The sequence below is a fragment of the Staurois parvus genome, unplaced genomic scaffold (genome assembly GCF_062004578.1).
Source record: "Staurois parvus isolate SC_StPar_1 unplaced genomic scaffold, SC_StPar_1.0 ptg003642l, whole genome shotgun sequence".
Classification (NCBI taxonomy): domain Eukaryota; kingdom Metazoa; phylum Chordata; class Amphibia; order Anura; family Ranidae; genus Staurois; species Staurois parvus.
In genome coordinates, this window is record NW_028321438.1 from 111,625 (window position 1) to 124,321 (window position 12,697).

Consider the following 12,697-nt stretch of genomic DNA (forward strand, 5'->3'; position numbering starts at 1 on the left):
TCATTGGGACTAAAATAATAATTTTAACAAAAAGTAAGCCATTAATTTCAAAAAATACTGATTAGTTTAATTGAGCATAGAGAGTGTAACCTACTAATACTAGGTGGACAGGATCTTGGATTTTAACTTTAAAACCAGTTTGTCCGCACCACCAACCATTGTCCAGGTTAAATAACAAGTCAAAATAAAACAGATGGCGCTGAATATGAAAATGGCAGAACGCTTTGCATTTCTGGCTATTTTCCATTCTGCCTTGGATGCCATAGCTAGTTTTCATGAGAATGCAACTAGGAACCGGTCTGCGCTCTTTGGAATGCTATATGTTTAGAATGTTCACAAGTTCAACACACAAATCAACAAATCTCATTGTCCTTTACAACAGCAGCGAAATATATGCTGATAAAGAACATTGTAATTAGGTTGTAATCCAGCCTTTCATTTTGTTCCTATCACAAAGTAGTTTTAGAAACCTGAGAATGAATGGTGTTACTTTGATTCTAATCACATCATTGCCTGGAAACATATTTTCTCCTAAAGTGTACAGCATGTCAGGGCAAACCTATGTAATGCATGTCTGCAGTACATGAACATTTTCCCATGTTTTATTCTTGCAAGTACAGAAAATACCAGTTGATCTGCCAACAGGTCCCAATGTCGGATGACAACACACAGCTTTGTTGTTGGCCTAAGTGGTGTTGTCTTGGAAATTCGCTTTAACGAATTTCTCCTTACCGTGAGTACTCGCAGTTGGATGCGCAGAAATCCCCCATAAAGCTGTGCGAATCTCGCTTACCACGACTGCAGCTAAACTACACGATTCCTGCCCATCCAAATACTTTGGTTCTGTTGAATTTGTGGGTGATTGGAGCTCCGTTACCCTAGAATGATCACACGACACTCTAAGGCTGGTTGCAATCCACATAAGGGCTGATTTTAGACCCAGCTCTCTGTTTTATTAAAAATACACACATGCCCCCCACATGAATAAAGTCAATCCCTCCCACCGAACAATGCAATGGGGAGTACCTATACACAGGATGTACATTCCAATTGGAGCATAGCCTTTACTATTATCTATCACTGGTCCTCCCCCATGAGTCTTCTGAGGTCAGCAGACTTCCTCCCCTTCCCCCCCATGAGCCATCTGAGGTCATATTTCCTGTCCTACTAGCTTCTATTGGTATGTAAAATTCTCTGCACAAGCATCTCCTAAAAATATCAGTCTGTACCTGGATGGGCCCGATACGATCTTTATTAAAACACATCCATCCCAGATACAGTTCAGATTAGTAATGGGTTGTAAGATATGCACAAGCCTACACGTGGAGTTCACACCGCTTGCGCCTTGCGTTATGAAGCCCACGTGGTACCATGCTGCTGATATGTGGATACAGGCCCACGGTCTACTGACAGCAGCATTCGCATGGAATGCCGTGGTGGTATACACGCCGGTCTATAAGCGCAGATCTGCCATCTCATCCATTACCAAGCTGAGTACTGTAATACATACATTGTACATGCGCCTGGCCCAATTGCAGCCTTCAGAGCTTTAATTAAGCCACACGAGAGACATATGAATAACACGAATACATGACACATTTAAAGTTCGACCAACAATACAAAATTTCCATGACAGTGTCAGCCCTCCCATTTTTGTAATTTTTTTTGCCAAACTACTCCAATGCACCTAAGCTCACTTCTCCACAACATAAAGGCTATTGGCCCATTCACGCTAGATGTGCTGTGCAACCTTTCCCTGCACAGTTTGAATACAAGGCATATATTTTTGTTCCCTATAATACCAGTTCACACCACCATATGAGGCTGTGTGTGCTGAAAAAAAAAAAAAAACTTAATTGTGCACTACTATTTTCAGTGTGGTGTGGCGCAACACAATCCAACGCATCACACAGCACTGTAGCCAATAAAAATGCAATAAAATGTTTGTGACATTTCAATAATGTTCATACAAAAATAAAATTAAACAGTGCAATGCACCGGAATTAGTGCAATAGCACTATTATGGGTAGCACAGTGGCTAAATGGTTAGCACTCCTTCCTGGCAGTACTCGGGTCATTGGTTCAAATCCCAACCACGGCACCACCTGCCTGAAGTTTGCATGTTCTCCCTGTGCCTGCGTGGGTTTCCTCCCACACTCCACAGACATGCTGGTAGGTGAATTGGATCCTGTCTAAATTGGCCCTGTGTATGTATGAATGTGAGTTAGGGACCTTAGATTCTATGCCCCTTGAGGGTTAGGGACTGATGTGAATGTACAATATATCTGTAAAAGCGCTGCGTAAAAATTGATGGTGCTATATAAGTACCTGGAATAAAAAGATAAATATTCCTCCCATCACACACCAGCGACCATGCATTCAGCGCAACTGCTGTTGTGAATAAGCCATAATTACTATGTATTCCCAAGAAAACACTAGGTGGGTTAAAGTAGACTTGTTGAGGTTGATTTACTAAAGGCAAATAGGCTGTTCAATTTGCAAGGGAATGTTCCCCAGAGCTTTGTGAGTGTGCTGAAATTTCACTTTACAAAGAATGCCCAATCATGTGCAAAGAAAATTAAAAAAAAACAGCATTTATGCTTGCACATGATTGGATGATGGAAGTCAGCAGAGCTTCACCACATTCTCTAATCTCTGGGAAAAATTCCCATGCAAAGTTCAACATGATCAGGGATTGTTTTTTTGCATTTATCAAACAGATACAACAAAACTCTTTGAATGGTATATTTACCAGACTAGAAAGCAACAAATAGAAAAGTTCAGTGTTAGGGTTTACATAAATGTTTCTTCTAACAGTCCAAAAAATAAACAACAGTTAAATTAAGTGGCTGCTACATAAACTGACCTGAGAGATGGATAGATTAAAATGCTGTGCTGTATTCTATGTGGTAAAGGGGAGGGGCTCTGACGTCACGACGCCGCGGTGGACGAGCGGCGCCAGCTAAACAGGATTGATACACATGCCAGCTGATAACTGCACTTATGGATCAAATGTGAGTGGCGTTTTCCTAATAATAAATAGGCTCTGACCTCACAAAGGATAAGGCACCATTTGTGGTTTTTCTTGTAATAGCTTATCACTTGCTATCCGCCCAATAGCAGAAGTACTGCTACAGAGCAGCATGGCTGCGCAAAATCACGTATATATATACATGATTTGCATTGCTGGGTAGGGGGCACCGCTATTGCTAAGGATGTCAATCACCAGGTCTCAGCCGGCGCTTGGTGATCGATAAAACGCTAACGCTCCCAAACACTTCTGAATGCGACTAAAAAATGCCATCAGCAGCATTTTATATCCAGCGTTTTTTCAGCTTAAAGGAACCTCCTGTGTGGAGCGTAAAGCAGGGAAATCCTCTCCTTGTGCCGTGTTTGTGACCGGAGGTCAGTATAGAACATGTAATATGTAGCGGCATTCCAGTCCAAGAACACGCCAGAGTCCAGCGGGTCCCTCAGGGTCAGGGCTCCTACATGTGAACAACACACCAGCCATATTGTACAACAAAGACCCCAAACTCCCTGCTCAGGACCTACAGCTCGGGGGTCCCAGCTGTCCCAGATCGGCCTTTCTGCTGCCGGGTGTGAAGGGTAGAAAAATAAAAACCGGAATTTCCAATCTTCGGCCAATCCTAGAGCTGCAGCGCTACCAATGAACCAATGAAAACATTCCATCCAACTGTCCCTACTGGAACCAGCTCCATCGTCTGTCCCTCTACTGGAACCAAATCCCTCCGTCTGTCCCTCTACTGGAACCAAATCCCTCCATCTGTCCCTCTGCTGGAACCAGCTCCATCGTCTGTCCCTCTACTGGAACCAAATCCCTCCGTCTGTCCCTCTACTGGAACCAAGTCCCTCCGTCTGTCCCTACTGGAACCAGCTCCATCGTCTGTCCCTCTACTGGAACCAAATCCCTCCGTCTGTCCCTCTGCTGGAACCAAGCCCCTCCGTCTGTCCCTCTGCTGGAACCAAATCCCTCCATCTGTCCCTCTACTGGAACCAAGTCCCTCCGTCTGTCCCTCTACTGGAACCAAGCCCCTCCGTCTGTCCCTCTGCTGGAACCAAATCCCTCCATCTGTCCCTCTACTGGAACCAAGTCCCTCCGTCTGTCCCTCTGCTGGAACCAAATCCCTCTGTCTGTCCCTCTGCTGGAACCAAATCCCTCTGTCTGTCCCTCTGCTGGAACCAGCTCCATCGTCTGTCCCTCTACTGGAACCAAATCCCTCCGTCTGTCCCTCTGCTGGAACCAAATCCCTCTGTCTGTCCCTCTGCTGGAACCAGCTCCATTGTCTGTCCCTCTACTGGAACCAAATCCCTCTGTCTGTCCCTCTGCTGGAACCAGCTCCATTGTCTGTCCTACGCTGGAACCAAGTCCCTCCGTCTGTCCCTCTGCTGGAACCAGCTCCATCGTCTGTCCCTCTGCTGGAACCAAATCCCTCCGTCTGTCCCTCTGCTGGAACCAAGTCCCTCCGTCTGTCCCTACTGGAACCAAATCCCTCCGTCTGTCCCTCCGTCTGTCCCTCTGCTGGAACCAAGTCCCTCCGTCTGTCCCTCTGCTGGAACCAAATCCCTCCGTCTGTCCCTCTGCTGGAATCAAATCCCTCCGTCTGTCCCTCTGCTGGAACCAAGTCCCTCCGTCTGTCCCTCTACTGAAACCAAGTCCCTCCGTCTGTCCCTCTGCTGGAACCAAGTCCCTCCGCCTGTCCCTCCGTCTGTCCCTCTGCTGGAACCAAGTCCCTCCGTCTGTCCCTCCGTCTGTCCCTCTGCTGGAACCAAGTCCCTCCGTCTGTACCTCTGCTGGAACCAAGTCCCTCCGTCTGTCCCTCCGTCTGTCCCTCTGCTGGAACCAAATCCCTCCGTCTGTCCCTCCGTCTGTCCCTCTGCTGGAACCAGATCCCTCCGTCTGTCCCTCTGCTGGAACCAAATCCCTCCGTCTGTCCCTCTGCTGGAACCAAATCCCTCCGTCTGTCCCTCTGCTGGAACCAAATCCCTCCGTCTGTCCCTCTGCTGGAACCAAGTCCCTCCGTCTGTCCCTCTGCTGGAACCAAGTCCCTCCGTCTGTCCCTCTGCTGGAACCAAATCCCTCCATCTGTCCCTCTACTGGAACCAGCTCCATCGTCTGTCCCTCTACTGGAACCAAATCCCTCCGTCTGTCCCTCTACTGGAACCAAGTCCCTCCGTCTGTCCCTCTACTGGAACCAAATCCCTCCGTCTGTCCCTCTGCTGGAACCAGCTCCATTGTCTGTCCTACGCTGGAACCAAGTCCCTCCGTCTGTCCCTCTGCTGGAACCAAGTCCCTCCGTCTGTACTTCTGCTGGAACCAAATCCCTCCGTCTGTCCCTCCGTCTGTCCCTCTGCTGGAACCAAATCCCTCCGTCTGTCCCTCTGCTGGAACCAAGTCCCTCCGTCTGTCCCTCTGCTGGAACCAGATCCCTCCGTCTGTCCCTCTACTGGAACCAGCTCCATCGTCTGTCCCTCTACTGGAACCAAATCCCTCCGTCTGTCCCTCTGCTGGAACCAAGTCCCTCCGTCTGTCCATCTGCTGGAACCAGATCCCTCCGTCTGTCCCTCTACTGGAACCAGCTCCATCGTCTGTCCCTCTACTGGAACCAAATCCCTCCATCTGTCCCTCTACTGGAACCAAATCCCTCCGTCTGTCCCTCTACTGGAACCAAATCCCTCCGTCTGTCCCTCTACTGGAACCAAATCCCTCCGTCTGTCCCTCCGTCTGTCCCTCTGCTGGAACCAGATCCCTCCGTCTGTTCCTCTGCTGGAACCAAGTCCCTCCGTCTGTCCCTCTGCTGGAATCAAATCCCTCCGTCTGTCCCTCTGCTGGAACCAAGTCCCTCCATCTGTCCCTCTACTGAAACCAAGTCCCTCCGTCTGTCCCTCTGCTGGAACCAAGTCCCTCCGTCTGTACCTCTGCTGGAACCAAATCCCTCCGTCTGTCCCTCCGTCTGTCCCTCTGCTGGAACCAGATCCCTCCGTCTGTCCCTCTGCTGGAACCAAATCCCTCCGTCTGTCCCTCTACTGGAACCAAGTCCCTCCGTCTGTCCCTCCGTCTGTCCCTCTGCTGGAACCAAGTCCCTCCGTCTGTCCCTCTGCTGGAACCAAATCCCTCCGTCTGTCCCTCCGTCTGTCCCTCTGCTGGAACCAGATCCCTCCGTCTGTCCCTCTGCTGGAACCAAATCCCTCCGTCTGTCCCTCTGCTGGAACCAAATCCCTCCGTCTGTCCCTCTACTGGAACCAAATCCCTCCGTCTGTCCCTCTACTGGAACCAAATCCCTCCGTCTGTCCCTCTACTGGAACCAAGTCCCTCCGTCTGTTCCTCTGCTGGAACCAGATCCCTCCGTCTGTCCCTCTGCTGGAACCAAATCCCTCCGTCTGTCCCTCTGCTGGAACCAAATCCCTCCGTCTGTCCCTCTACTGGAACCAAATCCCTCCGTCTGTCCCTCTACTGGAACCAAATCCCTCCGTCTGTCCCTCTACTGGAACCAAGTCCCTCCATCTGTCCCTCCGTCTATAGGTGTTGGGGATTCGGGGTGCAGAAGTCATGTGTAACGGACCTCAGCCCCCCACAACTGGGTATCCCCATCAAGAAGCTGCTTCTCAGTCTCTGGAACACGAGATCAGTGACTGCAGTAATGCGGGAGGTACACAGATACAAGATATATACACTCGGGGGACAACCCCCCCTCCCTGCATAATGACACAGGGGGGGGGCAATCCCTCCTCCCTGCATAATGACACAGGGCGGGGCAACCCCCCCTCCCTGCATAATGACACAGGGCGGGGCAATCCCCCTCCCTGCATAATGACACAGGGCGGGGCAATCCCCCCTCCCTTCATAATGACACAGGGCGGGGCAATCCCCCCTCCCTGCACTATGACACAGGGCGGGGCAATCCCCCCTCCCTGCATATGGACACAAGGCGGGGCAACCCCCCTCCCTGCATAATGACACAGGGTGGGACAACCCCCCTCCCTGCACAATGACACAGGGCGGGGCAATCCCCCCTCCCTGCATAACGACACAGGGCGGGGCAACCCCTCCTCCCTGCACAATGACACAGGGCGGGGCAATCCCCCCTCCCTGCATAACGACACAGGGCGGGGCAATCCCCCCTCCCTGCATAACGACACAGGGCGGGGCAACCCCTCCTCCCTGCACAATGACACAGGGCGGGGCAATCCCCCCTCCCTGCATAACGACACAGGGCGGGGCAATCCCCCCTCCCTGCACAATGACACAGGGTGGGGCAATCCCCCCTCCCTGCACAATGACACAGGGTGGGGCAATCTACATTTAGTAACAAGAGACACACCAGCAGCAAGTCCCATCAGGGGGGAGGGCTGCTGGAGACACCCCTCCCCCCCCCACCAAGCCAATACACAAACACATACAGTTGTGTTCAGAATAATATCCGTGTGATGATAAAAGTGACTGAAGCTGCAAATCCTTCTAATCCTTTTCTTTCCATCCACACAAATGCATTGGGAACACGACACATTCTATTCCAAATCACAACATGAAGAAAAATACATCAAATTTGTGTTGTTCCTCTAAAAAAATGGAAGAAAAGTGAATATTAGACGATTCAAAAAAATGGCCGTGTTTGTATTCTTCTTTCCAAACTCCAACATTCACTATATAAACTGAGAAATGTTTGAAGATTTTGCTTTCCTTTGAATGACTTCATGAATATTTGGTTGTAGTCGCACTGTTTCTGAGAACTGCTGTACATCTGTGTTGCATGGAGTCCCCCAACTTCTGGCCCCTGTGATCAGGTATTCCAGCCCAGGATGATTGGACCACATTCCACACTTCTTCTCTATTTCTTGGTTTGGCCTCAGAAACGGCATTTTTGATGTCACCCCACAAGTTTTCTATTGGATGAAGATCCGGGGATTGGGCTGGCCACTCCATAACGTCCATCTTGTTGGTCTGGAACCAAGATGTTGCCCGTTTACTGGTGTGTTTGGGGTCGTTGTCTTGTTGGAACCCCCATTTCAAGGGCATTTCCTCTTCAGCATAAGGCAGCATGACCTCTTCAAGTATTCTGATGGATTCAAACTGATCCATGATCCCTGGTATGCGATAAATAGGCCCAACACCGTAGTATGAGAAACATCCCCATATCATGATGCTTGCACCACCATGCTTCACGGTCTTCACAGTGTCCTGTGGCTTGAATTCAGTGTTTGGGGGTCATCTGACAAACTGTCTCCGCCCACTAGACCCAAAAAGAACAATCTTACTTCCATCAGTCCACAAAATGTTGCGCCATTTCTCTTTAGGCCAGTCAATGTGCTCTTTGGCAGATTGTAACCTCTTCAGCACACGTCTTTTCTCCAACAGTGGGACTTTGCGGGGACTTCTTGCAGATAGCTTGGCTTCACATCGGCGTCTTCTAATTGTAACAGTCCTCACAGGGAACGTCACACCTTCTTTTATCTTCATGGAGCTGATTGTTGGCTGAGTCCTCACAGGGAACGTCACACCTTCTTTCATCTTCCTGGAGCTGATTGTTGGCTGAGTCCTCACAGGGAACGTCACACCTTCCTTCATCTTCCTGGAGCTGATTGTTGGCTGAGTCCTCACAGGGAACGTCACACCTTCTTTCATCTTCCTGGAGCTGATTGTTGGCTGAGTCCGCCCCATTTTGGCTATTCTTCTTTCCATTCCAATGGTAGTTTTTCGCTTTCTTCCACGTCTTTCAGGTTTTGGTTGCCATTTTAAAGCATTTGCCATCATTTTAGCTGAGCAGCCGATCATTTTCTGCACTTCTTTATATGTTTTCCCCTCCAATCAACTTTTTAATCAAGGTACGCTGTTCTTCTGAACAATGTCTGGAACCACCCATTTTCCTCAGAATTTCAGAGAGAAATGCACTGTAACCAGCATGTCCAACATTTGCTGCCTTCCTTCCTTAAATAAGGGCAATAATTGCCACTTGTTTATCAAAGAATGAATGACCTCACTAATAGAACTCCACACGGCTATTATTGTGAACACGCCCCTCAATGAGTGATTCAATGACACAGAATCAGCAGCACGCATGTCATGACTTTTGGGTCTGTTGGATTTCTATGACTCTACTACACCTGCTAGGAAATTATCTGCCATGTAGAAATATCATTTCCACCAAACACAGGGATTGATCCGGTTAGTGATGTCTGACGGCTAGTATTTTCAACACAACTGTACATCCCATAATAGTTTGCTCCCAAGCAAGACACACAATAGAACAATGGGATGCAACCTCATGACACCAAACAATGAACAACCCCCCCCCCCAATATTGGGACAGATCCCCCTGTACCCCTAACAGGCACAGGGGGACTTACACATAAGAGGGATATGGGGAGCTGAGACAGGGGTCTCCCCACCCCTCCAAAGTGAGCTGGGTTCCATGGGCCCCCCACCCAAAGTGAGCTGTGTTCCATGGGCCCCCCACCCAAAGTGAGCTGTGTTCCATGGGCCCCCCACCCAAAGTGAGCTGTGTTCCATGGGCCCCCCACCCAAAGTGAGCTGTGTTCCATGGGCCCCCCACCCAAAGTGAGCTGTGTTCCATGGGCCCCCCACCCAAAGTGAGCTGTGTTCCATGGGCCCCCAACCCAAAGTCACTACCGTCACAGCGTGTGTCTATAGGTGTTGGGGGATTAGGGGTGCAGCGGGCGTGTCTATAGGTGTTGGGGGATTAGGGGTGCAGCGGGCGTGTCTATAGGTGTCGGGGGATTAGGGGTGCAGCGGGCATGTTTATAGGTGTCGCGGGATTAGGGGTGCAGCGGGCATGTTTATAGGTGTCGCGGGATTAGGGGTGTAGCAGGCATGTCTATAGGTGTCGGGGGATTAGGGGGTGCAGCGGGCATGTCTATAGGTGTCGGGGGATTAGGGGTGCAGCGGGCATGTTTATAGGTGTCGGGGGATTAGGGGTGTAGCGGGCGTGTGTCTATAGGTGTCGGGGGATTAGGGGTGCAGCGGGCGTGTGTCTATAGGTGTCGGGGGATTAGGGGTGCAGCGGGCATGTCTATAGGTGTCGGGGGATTAGGGGTGTAGCGGGCGTGTCTATAGGTGTCGGGGGGTTAGGGGTGCAGCGGGCGTGTCTATAGGTGTCGGGGGGTTAGGGGTGCAGCGGGCGTGTCTATAGGTGTCGGGGGATTAGGGGTGCAGCGGGCATGTCTATAGGTGTCGGGGGATTAGGGGTGTAGCGGGCGTGTCTATAGGTGTCGGGGGGTTAGGGGTGCAGCGGGCGTGTCTATAGGTGTCGGGGGGTTAGGGGTGCAGCGGGCGTGTCTATAGGTGTCGGGGGATTAGGGGTGCAGCGGGCATGTTTATAGGTGTCGGGGGATTAGGGGTGTAGCGGGCGTGTCTATAGGTGTCGGGGGGTTAGGGGTGCAGCGGGCGTGTCTATAGGTGTCGGGGGGTTAGGGGTGTAGCGGGCATGTTTATAGGTGTCGGGGGATTAGGGGTGCAGCGGGCATGTTTATAGGTGTCGGGGGATTAGGGGTGTAGCGGGCGTGTCTATAGGTGTCGGGGGGTTAGGGGTGCAGCGGGCGTGTCTATAGGTGTTGGGGTATTAGGGGTGCAGCAGGCGTGTCTATAGGTGTCGGGGTATTAGGGGTGCAGAGGGCGTGTGTCTATAGGTGTTGGGGGATTAGGGGTGCAGCGGGCATGTGTCTATAGGTGTCGGGGTATTAGGGGTGCAGAGGGCGTGTCTATAGGTGTCGGGGTATTAGGGGTGCAGAGGGCGTGTCAATAGATGTTGGGGTATTAGGGGTGCAGCAGGCGTGTCTATAGGTGTTGGGGTATTAGGGGTGCAGCAGGCGTGTGTCTATAGGTGTCGGGGGGTTAGGGGTGCAGCAGGCGTGTGTCTATAGGTGTTGGGGGATTAGGGGTATAGAGGGCGTGTCTATAGGTGTCGGGGGATTAGAGGTACAGAGCGCGTGTGTCTATAGGTGTCAGGGGATTAGGGGTGCAGTGGGCGTGTCTATAGGTGTCGGGAAATTAGGGGTGCAGTGGGCGTGTCTATAGGTGTCGGGGGATTAAGGGTACAGAGGGCGTGTGTCTATAGGTGTCGGGGGGTTAGGGGTACAGAGGGCGTGTGTCTATAGGTGTCGGGGTATTAGGGGTGCAGTGGGCGTGTCTATAGGTGTCGGGGGATTAGGGGTACAGAGGGCGTGTGTCTATAGGTGTCGGGGGATTAGGGGTACAGAGGGCGTGTGTCTATAGGTGTCGGGGTATTAGGGGTGCAGTGGGCGTGTCTATAGGTGTCGGGGGGTTAGGGGTACAGAGGGCGTGTGTCTATAGGTGTCGGGGGATTAGGGGTACAGAGGGCGTGTGTCTATAGGTGTCAGGGGATTAGGGGTGCAGTGGGCGTGTCTATAGGTGTCGGGGGATTAGGGGTGCAGTGGGTGTGTCTATAGGTGTCGGGGGATTAGGGGTGCAGCAGGCATGTGTCTATAGGTGTCGGGGGATTAGGGGTGCAGTGGGCGTGTCTATAGGTGTCGGGGGATTAGGGGTGCAGCGGGCGTGTCTATAGGTGTCGGGGTATTAGGGGTACAGAGGGCGTGTCTATAGGTGTCGGGGGATTAGGGGTACAGAGGGCGTGTCTATAGGTGTCGGGGTATTAGGGGTGCAGCGGGCGTGTCTATAGGTGTTGGGGATTAGGGGTACAGAGGGCGTGTGTCTATAGGTGTCGGGGGATTTGGGGTGCAACAGGCATGTGTCTATAGGTGTTGGGGTATTAGGGGTACAGAGGGCGTGTCTATAGGTGTCGGGGGATTAGGGGTGCAGCGGGCGTGTCTATAGGTGTCGGGGGATTAGGGGTGCCGTGGGCGTGTCTATAGGTGTCAGGGGATTAGGGGTACAGAGGGCGTGTGTCTATAGGTGTCGGGGGATTAGGGGTACAGAGGGCATGTGTCTATAGGTGTCGGGGGATTAGGGGTGCAGCAGGCATGTGTCTATAGGTGTCGGGGGATTAGGGGTACAGAGGGCGTGTGTCTATAGGTGTCGGGGGATTAGGGGTACAGAGGGCGTGTGTCTATAGGTGTCGGGGGATTAGGGGTACAGAGGGCGTGTCTATAGGTGTCGGGGGATTAGGGGTGCAGCGGGCGTGTTTATAGGTGTCGGGGGATTAGGGGTACAGTGGGCGTGTCTATAGGTGTCGGGGTATTAGGGGTGCAGTGGGCGTGTCTATAGGTGTCGGGGGATTAGGGGTACAGAGGGCGTGTGTCTATAGGTGTCGGGGGATTAGGGGTACAGAGGGCGTGTCTATAGGTGTCGGGGGATTAGGGGTGCAGCGGGCGTGTCTATAGGTGTCGGGGGATTAGGGGTACAGTGGGCGTGTCTATAGGTGTCGGGGTATTAGGGGTGCAGTGGTCGTGTCTATAGGTGTCGGGGGATTAGGGGTACAGAGGGCGTGTGTCTATAGGTGTCAGGGGATTAGGGGTGCAGTGGGCGTGTCTATAGGTGTCGGGGGATTAGGGGTGCAGTGGGCGTGTCTATAGGTGTCGGGGGATTAGGGGTACAGAGGGCGTGTCTATAGGTGTCGGGGGATTAGGGGGTGCAGTGGGCGTGTCTATAGGTGTCAGGGGATTAGGGGTGCAGTGGGCGTGTCTATAGGTGTCGGGGGATTAGGGGTGCAGTGGGCGTGTCTATAGGTGTCGGGGGATTAGG

At 51.8% G+C, this 12,697-nt stretch overlaps 1 protein-coding gene across 1 annotated transcript in view; it reads left to right on the forward strand.

The window, feature by feature from the left end:
- Positions 1 to 12,697, forward strand: part of LOC149427584 (protein sel-1 homolog 3-like) — a 154,023-nt gene that overhangs the window by 48,433 nt on the left and 92,893 nt on the right. The window lies entirely within an intron of this gene.